Here is a 12,168-nt window from a genome sequence, read left to right as displayed (position 1 = left end):
AAGTTTAAGAAAAAATGCCTACTGCAAAAAAAAAGGGGGAAATCAATCAATCAATCATAATCACAATCACTTTAAAAGAGGAGATGCAGTGCAATGTATATTTATATATTAAAATCTTTATTATTTATCAACATTGTATCTGAGATTAAACTATTGTTCTACATATAAATAAATAAATTATAACAAATCTTATAAACTATGAATAATGAAAATTCACATGCTGTGCTCGCCCCAACGGTCACACCGTAAAACATATTATAAAACTTTAACCACTTCTGTGCCACAGGGCCGATTTTGGGCCGATCACACAGTTGCGTAGAGTGCCACGGGGCCGATTTTGGGCCGATTTCAACATAAGATATTTTATACATCTTTTATGGTTCTAAAGATAACAGCAATGAAAGTTTTGCACATTTAAAATATTATATAATGCAATTTTTGTGGATTATATATGATTTTTTCATAAATTAACAATAAAAAAATATTATATGTACATATGTCCTACATGTAATATTTTAGGAAAATAAATTTGCGACACAAATGATTCCATGTTACATGAATGCTTTGTTTATGATACGAACGAGTTCTTGCTCATAGCAGTATTGAATAAATGAAATAAAGATCAACTACTTTAAAAATGAAATAGTTTGCACTGAAAATCAGGTTAGAATAATAATTGATGAAACAAATAGACACACGAAGCGGTTTAAAATGACGTCATTTTACGTAAGTGACGCCATAATTACATGTGCGTGCTCGTATATTCTGCTGTTTGTCGTCATGCCCCGCCCACCCAAACAAATGTAATTTACAGCACAGAAAAATGCATATCACTTATCACTTAATTACAATATTTACGTCTATTTTCTAACTAGAAATCTCAAAATATAGTTATTTGTCATACAAGTATTTGCCGAATACAGTGGAAAAAATATGAACAAAAAAATGTGAGCCGTGATTTTTATGTGACATGGGGATCCAAACAATTTGTCAGAGTAGAATTCTAGCATGATACTATCATATTCTGTTTCACAGATAAAAATTATGGTTTTGAAAATGTTATATGAGTTGATCCCTGTCAATTTTTTACCAACATACAATCTTTAAGTGTAATGCTAATGTTTACATGCGTCACAATTTCCTGAACATTCATTTTCATATTTACACCTTCCGAGTATATAATTCCTTCTTCTATTTCTTACGGAAACGTATAGTATATTCATAGCTCTATAGAAACAGCCAGACTGAAATCTACGCGCCCCGTTTATCGATTGGTCGAGCCTTCATCGACTGAAACTGACAGGACTTTAAATATTCACGCTCCGTTTATGGATTGGTCAAAACCTACAGCGACCTAAGAGAAATCACGGACTGCACGAAATTATCATGATGATGTCAGACTCAAATTCCCATGAGAAACGATTTGACCGTTTCTTTTAGCTAACTTATTGATGTACATTAACTGTAATATAGTGGATTTTACTTACTTTTTACAATCAATTTAATATTATTTTTAAAAGAAAGATGTAAAATATAGACAGTTAAATGCTTTCGTAGATGATTCAAGCGGGTTATGAAGGTAGTGATCATTGCAATAAAAAATTATGTATTCTTTCTGCAATGTAGCCACCTTCATATCCCGCATGAATCACCAAAGAAAGCATTTTATTGTTTAAATATTTATCTACATGTGCTTATATCTGTTATCACCTTTAAAACAATTAAAAACCTTTTTTCAAATAGCTATTTGCCATTCAATTATTATCACACGTAAAATTGTATTTATTTTTAGAACTTAGTCATTTATCAATTTCATTCATGTCGGGTTCCTTGAGAAAATAATTCAAAATCTTTAAAGTTAATTAACTGGAACGTAAAATGCATACATAATTTTGAAATCATTCTTAAAGATTAAATGTTCTCATGACAACTAGTGTCAGGATCGAGATCAAGTTAAATCAAGTGTTTTTCTAGGTGGTAGATTATTTTGACTATTCTGTACGTGTTAACATAAATTGATTATATCCGATACTTAACTCTCTCTATCTCTCTTGAGAGATCTAGAGCAATATTTCAACAACATATTATCTTCTGATTTTTTTTTTTTGGAAAGTCGCCCTATTAATAATCTTAATATCGTTTACTAGTCACAGAATATATGAACATTTATAACTCTGTCCCGAGTTTTTGCTTCCACCACTTTCTGCTTGATATTTCGATAATAATAAATACCTTTGTGCTCAAACTACGTTCATCCACTAATATGAAAAATGTCCAGATTATCTGTTTTGAAACGCCCCCTCTACCGCTTCAGGTTTCAATACACTTCCAAAAATAGGAAGTCTACGGGGATTTTGCATTGCATTAACCATTAATAAGCCCGGATGATAACGCTGAAAAATTGCGCGAGGTATCCCGAGTACTTCCGAATTGAGAAAAGATGTAAACATTTCCCATTATAAATCTCCGTAAGTTTGTTTCCGTTCCTTTGAACTTTTATGAGTGAAAAATGATAATTGTTCCAGGAAGATAGCTTGGATATATTACTTTTTACCGATTTCAACTGTATTTCTTTCACAGGTATGTGTATTTTTATTAAAAATCATTAAAAAGTGATGGAAGCAATAACTAGGGAAAGACTATAGTATATCCGTTTGAATGGGATTGCCAGTTTCGTAGGGATGTAAAATTACCGAGATAGAAATTAGTGACATGGCGCTACCACAACCGATTGCAAAATTGGATTAAAATGAATTCCATGTACACAAGTTTTACGATGAACGCCATTTATATCAATTCGAATAGCGGAAAAACTTTCCTCTCTTCAGTGTGTTTGTCAATGAGTAGCCTAGGAGATGTTATCCGGTCGCAGATTAAATTTTAAACTCGAAATTTGCTACTCGTTTATGAATGCATATAACCACACATGGGATCATGAAAAGCTTGCAACTCTGCTGAATCTTTAGGGACTGTGTGTAGCTTGGAGGCTCTTGACAAATTCTCTGTGAGAAGTGATAGAAAAAATCATAGTCTGATTGGCTGAAAAACTTATTGAAAGCTGAAAAACTTATTGAAAGTAAGATAATATAAAAGAAAGGCGCATGCATGTGCACGCAATGTACTCAGTCGTTTTTAAGACACGAGTCCTACACTCCTAAATCCTACACTCTCGAAATATTTACAATCACAGATTATCTTTTGTAAAGATGAATTTTAACTTATAGAATAACCCTAAAACTAGGCTCAAAATTCTTTTACGGAATGAAGATTTACTGTCATTCTAAAATCAAAAATCTACAAATATAATAGTGTCTGCTTGAAGGGTTTAAATATTTGTTTGGAAAAATATTCCAAATTATACATAACCGTATTTCACCAAAATAATTAATCGATTTATTTTTATTATCGTCGTTCTTTGTGTGAGAGTATTACTAAATTTGGCAATAAAGAGCACCCACTAAAAGTGCTGAGATTTGCAGGAAAAAATTCCATAATTCTCTTGTACAGAGCTATGAAAATGCGACCTGAACTGTGTGCAGTAATTGTCGGTTAACTTTTGATCGATTGAACTAATGTTAGGGTAAATAAATGTTTTTATCCAATTTCTAGAATGGAAAGAATAATTAAATTCCTACTGTCCTTTACAAAAATTGAGTTTCATTAATATCAAAATTTGTACATGGCAATTTTATAATACGAAGAAAATCAAATTCAATGCAATCACGAACACCTTGATTTTTTCCAAGGGACTACGCCCACAGTATCCAATTTTCAAGGATGAATGGGTGACTGTAAAAGATTACTGTGTATTATTCATAGCGTTTATGGTTGAAAACCATTTCGGTATTAATCAAGTACATCTCTAAATGCAATTCATATACTAGTTAAGTACCTGTATAAGAATAGATGTATATTTAAGAATACGATAATTTAGACATTTACTTGTTGAAAATTATTTTTTGCCCAATATCGTACACGTTAGATATAATACTCAGTACTCCTCAATTGATATTTATCCATAAATAAATAATTAAAATCATTCTTCAAGCCAATTTATACGAAGTTTTACCCGTAATTAAAAATACGCATTTCTTAAAAAGAGCTTTTACTTTTTATGTAGTGTTATTTTACCTTGTTTTGTTTGTTTGTTTGTTTGGTTGGTTTTTTTTTTTGGGGGGGGGGGGGCTGTTAATGTTTTAGAATATGGAAAAATTATCACTTGCCTTAACAGAAATATGCCTCATAAATTTTGGATAGGACTTAGTCATTAAAAAACATAATTTTGGAAGCCGAAACCCATATTTTTCTTTATCACAACAAAAAGTACGTGTGTACAGATCACTGAACTTTAAGTCAAGTACGAGTTGTTTATCCGATTTGCTAAAGTTTCTTCTTCATTCCGAAAATTTTTTTTTCATGTAATTAATTCCATGTAGCTATATCGATTTATCATGCATTGTATATGTAACTATTGTCATTCACTGCGAAGGTGTTTTAGTGTTGGGTAGTATACATGTACATTGTACTTACTGTACATGTATATTATATACGTATAAATGATTAGCTAAACTAAACACCACTTTCATGCTATCGTTATTGTTTCTTATTTTAAATTTAATTCAACTCATTGCTGTTGTAGCTTGCGTCAATCCTGTTATAATTTTCATGTGTATAACTTTTTTGATCGAGTTGCTCAGTATTAATAATTGAAAAAAAAACTATTAGCACGCAATGACAATATTTATTTGCGCCATTTTACAATTTTAAAAGTGCTTTGTTTTTCGATGGGATGTAACGAACTATAGTTTGCTCAGCAAAACAAGCTGTCAAATAATGGTAGCCATTTTATCTGAATCGCTGCGAAAAACTCATTATTTATTCGCACGTTTTTATATATCATTGAAACTTTTCTTTCTTATTCTCATGCATAATCTAAATTCTTTCATAACTTAAAAAGTGCTTGCATAATCAACTTGACGTCATTTGTCGTACCTCGTTTTTTTAGCTAAATAAAACATAAATAAAAGTCCAATATTGTTCGCTATTGAGAAATAATGATAAACAATACAAATTAAGGTTAGAATGAAATAAATACAAATTTCTTCCGGTGAACATGATATTGTAACATCATATTCGCACTATACCCTCGCTACAGAACAAAAATCAACTTCGGGCATATTACATGTATATAACATTATAGAAAAAGAATTCCCCATAGTAATACATTCTTCTATCTGTATTAATTGCCTGCATCAAGTCAACTAACCATCTTTGTATGTAAAATTAAATGTTCGTGGCTTAATCACAACCAGAAATAGATATCGTTTGTTTTCTGTACATAATCGTTGGTTATGCATGCGATCGATTACATGTAGCAGCCGTGATTCATAGACTTTCAAAATCAGAAAGTTCTTTTTTGTTTTTTCTTACAAATGTTGACGCTGTTTAATTAAATAAAATATGCACCCCTAGATTTAGTCTGACAAGTGTCGTTGCGTTTAATGCATTCATATCAGATAACTATGAGTATATTCCGCCTTCATCAAACTGGAGTCAAATTGCTCACAGTCCAAGCTCTTGTTAAACGGCTTTATATGAACAATTTGATGAATGATCATTAAGTACAAGAAAAATGCTTTGGTAAAAAAAATGATTGAACGATATTTTCTTTTCAAAGTTAAATTTTCAAAACCCAATGAAAAGGTACATATATATCAGATAAACATTTGCGTTTTTCATTTCAAATTAACTTTTAATTTATTATTAAATGTAATTTTAAAAAAAATTTATTTATAATACGATGAGTTAAACAGGTGCGCTTAACGTCAATAAGTCGATTTGACGCGAAAAGCCCCGCATTATATTATAACGTCATAAATTTTGTAACGTCATATATACCAGTGACGTTACATATTTGGCAATTCAAACATTTACGTTGGCAGCGAAAGGGTTAAAACACTGTTTCAAAATATTTCGACCGTGTTACCGGTCTTCATCAGTCGGTGTTTATTGTCTATAGCAATACAACGCAGAACATATACTATGTCGTCACAATATGAATGCAGTCTGGCAAGTGACGTCATACAACAATATTGCGCCAAACATAAGAAATATAGGTGGGAGTCTATAGAAAGCACATTGATAGCCGTAATTAGTACATAAACAAGTAATATATGAAAAATGTATAGATAACGGGACATAAAATATAGGAAATGTCTATACAAACTAGTATTAATGTAGTCTAAAGACTACTTTATTGACAGGGATAAGTGTTTTTTTTTAAATTCGCGAAAAGGTGAATAAAACATTAATATTGGACAATCTATAATATATAAACTGCATTCTATTTAATTAAGGAACCATTCTTTGAAATGATCTATAAGTTAAGTAGGTGCTCCTTGAAACGACGTATCTTTGTTGGGTCTGGAGCAAGATTATCACAAGCCGTTGTGGAGAAGAGATAAAAAACGCTTAAAAATTAAATAGCAACAAAACATTGAAAGTTAACAAGGCAAGGGTGCATCGAGGATTTTCTTAAACGGAGAATGTAAGATTGAACAGTCTTACTAGATAGTCCTCGGGAAAACAAAGCATTTATTAGGTTTATAACAGGCTCACTACGCAATACATCGAGTTGATCAACCTTATAGACGAGCCGCTCGGCTTCGCTTCGCCGTCTGTGAAATTAATCGACCTCATATTTGAACATTGTGTAAATTAAATGTCTAACTTGATAGTTTTCGGAAAACAAAACAAATATTCGGTAAACTTTGTTTTTGATTAACTACGGAAATCCTAGTATTTCGATTGATCGATGGCTTGTTTTGCCGATCAATCAGAGGTTTTTCCGTAGCTAATCAGTAACAAACCTACTAAGTAATACTATCATATGTTTAGTAGTGTATCAATCCAGATACACAAGTTTTGAGACAACAACCGGAAGCTAGGGCTGTATCAGGGGCTTACATTTCTCTGTCCCAGTTAAGCCCCTTTCACAATTGGCGCACGAGCAGAAGCAACATAATATTTGTGTGACCGAATTAAAATAGATATGAATCGTACATTGTTGCCGAATAATCGCATTTGAAAAAGTACTTGTACGAAATTCGCACGATCTAAGCGAGCCTTGTGCGATGTGAACGCATTAAATCTTATAATAAACGATATATCTTGCGTCTACATGCGACTGTTGTACAATGAAAGCGACTGTTGAAAGATAATGCGAAAGGATCGCGGGAAAGACTAGGTGATCGGACGATTGAACGTGTATCAATGCGATTCGGCGTGCGATCATGCGTTCCATGGTACGAATGCTCGTGCAAGTCAGAGGGGATATATATACCGCCCATTTCCGATGCTCTTCAGTAGACATAGTTGAAAGCGAGAGAACATGCTGCCCAAGAAAAACAGAGATGCAGCAAAATTTATTATTATAACTTAACATGATTATTGTATCATGTAATCTTGCAATGTTTTACTATCATTGCACGACCTATCAGCCTCAATTTGCCATGCTTTGCCACTAGTATATATATACCCTGTAAAAGCATCTCTGATTCAGACCACAATTCAACAATATTCATTTATTGCATGATAGTGAGAGAATTATGAAGACTTATTTCTCCAAGAAAAACCATATTTCCCGAGAACTTCGCCCGAGGGAAATTAGTTTTTCTGGGGGGAATAAATCTTCATTATTATTCCCTGAACATTAATACAATAAACGTTTTATTATACTGAAAAAGATATGATTATACAAAATACGTTGATTTCCAGATATTGTTTGACTTTTTAATAGTAATAACGTCGTGATTGTTTGATTTCCTATGTTACTGTTTCACTTTTCTTCCATAATTTCGAATCATAGATAGTTAAGTTGGTTTTGTGATATAAAGAGAATCATAATGATGAAATATTTTTGATTTAATCATATTTGTCTACATCGTATGCTCATATTGGCTTTTCCATTTCTATGAATCGCCCTGTCACGTGACTTTCTAGACCAATTAGATATAATAAAATAATCATATTAAGTTATAATAATAAATCTCTGTGTCTTCTAGATCTTAGGCGGCATGTTCTTTCGCTTTCAACTATGTCTACTGAAGAGCCACGGAAATGGGCTGTATATATACATGTATCCCCTCTGACTTGGACAAGCATTCGTACCATGGAACACATGATTGCACGTCAAATCGCATTGGCGCACGTTCAATCGTCCGAACACCTGGTCTCTACCGCGATCATATCGCATTATCTTTCAACAGTCGCTATCACTGTACAACAGTCGCATATAGACGCATATAGACGCAAAATAGTTCGTTTATTATAAGTTCACATCGTGTAAGTTCACATAAGTTTAGATCGTGCGAATTTCGTACGAATACTTTTTTCAAATGCGATTATTTCGGTCACACGAATATTTTGACGCTTTTGCTCGTGCGCCAATTGTGAAAGGGGCTTAAAGAGCAGCATTACTATCTCAAGTTTCACATTACCTGTGTTTTCATGAAGTCAAATTAGTGAAATAACGATAGAAAACATATTACTTCATTTCATTACCTAATCAAAGAGATTTTGTTATTTTATTACAAATTAAATATTTTCGTCTATTCTGTTTGTGCCGGTCAATAGACTGCGATCTATTGGACCGCCGGTCAATAGACTGCGATCTATTAGACCGCCGATCAATAGACTGTGATCTATTAGACCGCCGATCAATAGACTGTGATCTATTGGACCGCCGGTCAATAGACTGCGATAGACTGCGATTCAATTGGACCGGTGTTATATAGTGCCTTTTCCCCCTAGCCATCTTTCCCCCCTGAAAACTGGCTATATAGTAGTTTTGCCCCCCGGAAAAATGGCTATATAGCAGTTTTTCCCCCACGGAAAGCTGACTATATAGTGGGTTTTCCCCCGTTTTATAGCCAGATTACCCCCACGGAAAACCTACTATATAGTAGATGTTCCCCCTTTTTTACATTCCGGTCAAGTTTATGGCGGACCATTCGTGGCAATAATTTGCAATTACTGATATGATATTAATTTCTCATAATAAAGGATAATTATGGCACTTATTAATTCATAGAATAAAAAACATGGAATTTTCTCTCCTGATATGAACAAGGGCACGCGCCTTCATAACATTCCTGTGTCATCGTTACACCTTTTTGGAACACCTTTTACACGGATTTCGGAATACCTCTAATCTTTTTCATCTAAATGATGCTTATCTACAGTTCTGACAATTTTTCAAAGAACACGTCAGAATACATTTGAGTGAAAATATGCCGGTTTGGAACTCTAATTTTCCCATGTATTATCATCTTTGTAAAAACTCCTCCCAGGAAACTAACTGACCAATCTTGACTTAATTTTGTAGAAGAAGGGAATAACAATAAATTAATACCGTTAGAATTGACGATCTTAAATATAATCGTATATTTCTACTTCTAAATATCAAACAAGAGAAAGAGTGCAATGATATGATGAGAAACTGAAATGTTTTACTTCGATTGATGGGGTTCTAAATCATGGGTAAGGGTATTATAATTGATTATGTATTAAAGGCATGTGTAAAGTTAGTATTTACAATTTTGTTTTAAAGTCACGCATATTCATATTCATGTCTTTAAGCACATTTTTTTACGAAACGCGAGGTTTTATGATGTAAACAATTTTAAAAAAGAAATAAAACTTTACAACCTGAACAAAGTCGATATCTTTGCTTGTTCCTTTGGAAAATGTGAAATGTAGCCTGAACTAACCTTATGTATATATTATCATTCACTGCGTGCTAATTTTTCCGCTTTTTATTTTGCAACGTGGTTTATACATATACAATTTTGAGAACGATGCCATATAAAAAAGATACACTAACCTAAAAATCTTACCATACTATTTATTTCGTATTTTTGCAATAAAGATTTACTTGATATTAATGTATACCATTATTATTTCTTCGAACAACGAAAAAGGGTAATTAAAAATTAAAACAAACACATTTTTTGATGAACTGACTCATTTTTTTATATAAGCTTGTTCTAATCAATTGGCAAGTAAAATAAGTTGTATATCAAGTGCGCTTTTGTTGGTCATTTTTTTTTTCGGTTGCTCATTTGCTACTTTTATGAATAAAAATTTATTGATTTATTTTTTTATCATATCATTAATCATCTAATGAATTTATTAAATATTTCGAAGAATAATGAATTTACCCGCGTACCTTTTTTAATATTCTTGTTCGAAAATTTAAAAAGAAAATCAGAATTTAACGTAATTTTTAACCATTTTGATAAGGAAATATATGAGTGAGTGTATATTTTCAAATGATGTTTTTACTTTTAAATGACCGTAAAAATATGGTGATATTGTCAACTTAAGTTTCTGAGATATATGGCCCTAAAAAATACACTATTCATTATAATTCGGTTTAAAACATCGGGCTCGGAAACATCATGGGCCCCCTACTCTGGAGGCTAAAATTTTCAGGGTCATATACTAGTGCTATACTACTAACACTATTCAATCATTGTAATTGGGTTTTAAACATCGGGCCCTGAAACATCGATGGCCCCTACCCTGAGGGCTTAAATTTTCAGAGTCATCTACAAGTGGTAAACCACTGCCACTCTGAATATATGGTGATATGGTTATCTCTAGTTTATGAGACATGGGACCCTTAAGAATATGCACTATATTCATTATAATAGGATTTTAAACATCGGAAACAAAATTTATCTAAAACAGGTTTATCCTGGATAAAATTTGCACAAACAAACAGACGGAGTGATAGATTTATTTCAAAAAATTCTCAAAACATTTTTCACTTACAAATTCAGAACACAGAATTATGCATATAAGTGTATATTTTGTAAAATCAAGTACTTTTTCAATTAATTACCTAAATTAATTAAGTTTTACGTATAATTCCATTACACACATGTTCAATTTTCGGCATTGTTTATAAAAATAATAAATCGGCAAAACGAAACTTAACCTGTACAGTGAATGCAGATATACAACCTGTGAGTATAGAAACATTGATTTTAATCCTTACTGGGTTTCCATAAGTATTTTTTATAAAATCTGAACCAAAAACGTGAGGGAGAAACCCTACTATGGGGGAAAAGCTACTATATAGTAGCTTCCCCCCCCCCCCCCGGGGGAAAGGCTACTATATAGTAGGTTTTCCGGGGGGAGAAGCTACTATGGGGGAAAAACTGCTATACAACACCGGCAACGTATTTTAGAAAAAGTGAAATTGCTACAAGATTAAAAGAAACTTTATTATGTTTATTTAACTATTGTTCTTAAAAGTTATCCTTGTGGTATAAAAACCTTCATTAATTCATAATTGTAAACACAAAATACTAAAAACGGAATTAGGTAATAAAACAATTATTTAATGCCTGAACAAGCAATAGACCCGATTTTTTGCCATGGGGCAGGGAACAGCTCAGTATGACTGCTATTGGCCGTTGGCCTCGGGCAATAGATCATACTGAGCTGTTCCCTGCACCTCGGGAAAAATATTCGGGTCTATCTACTGCTCAAGCATTAAAGCTGCTTGGTCCAATTTTTTTGTAATTACAGTATCAAAATATTCTTCATACAAATCATTTATCTTAGAAAGTTATGGACTTTCTCCTATTTACACCAGCAGAATCAGTCTCCTTTCAAAGTTAGAAATATTCAAAGTAAATAAAAATAATTTCTCTTTGGGCAAGCGAAAAAACACACCAAAATGCATCACGGGAATGTTTAGAAAAGGAAACCGCTTGGTTTCGTCCCCCGAATGATTGGGGTTATTCAATCCGCATGCTATGCATCGATTGTAAAGAAAGCAGACTTTAGAAATATTAGCGAACAAAACGTACACAAGTTTATTTGTAATTTGTCTGATCGTTTCGACCTTTATTTAAAGCGATGTTTAATTCGTAATACAACTATACCCGTCTCGTCGTCAGGGGTGAAATTTAACATGAGGCGAAATAACGAGGTACCTTTTAATGTCGTTTGTTTTGTTAGCAAATTTTGTACGTATTTTTCTTCATTGAAATTTGGCATAATTGACTGGTAAAACTACTGCAATGTCTATTATTAAACATATACTAAGCATAGCCATCGTTTAAAAGTATGCATTAAATTTGATATAAATCGGAC

This window comes from Crassostrea angulata, chromosome 3 (genome assembly GCF_025612915.1).
Source record: "Crassostrea angulata isolate pt1a10 chromosome 3, ASM2561291v2, whole genome shotgun sequence".
Taxonomy (NCBI): Eukaryota; Metazoa; Mollusca; class Bivalvia; order Ostreida; family Ostreidae; genus Magallana; species Magallana angulata.
The sequence above is the reverse complement of the archived record's forward strand: the minus strand, read 5'-3'. Positions refer to the sequence as shown.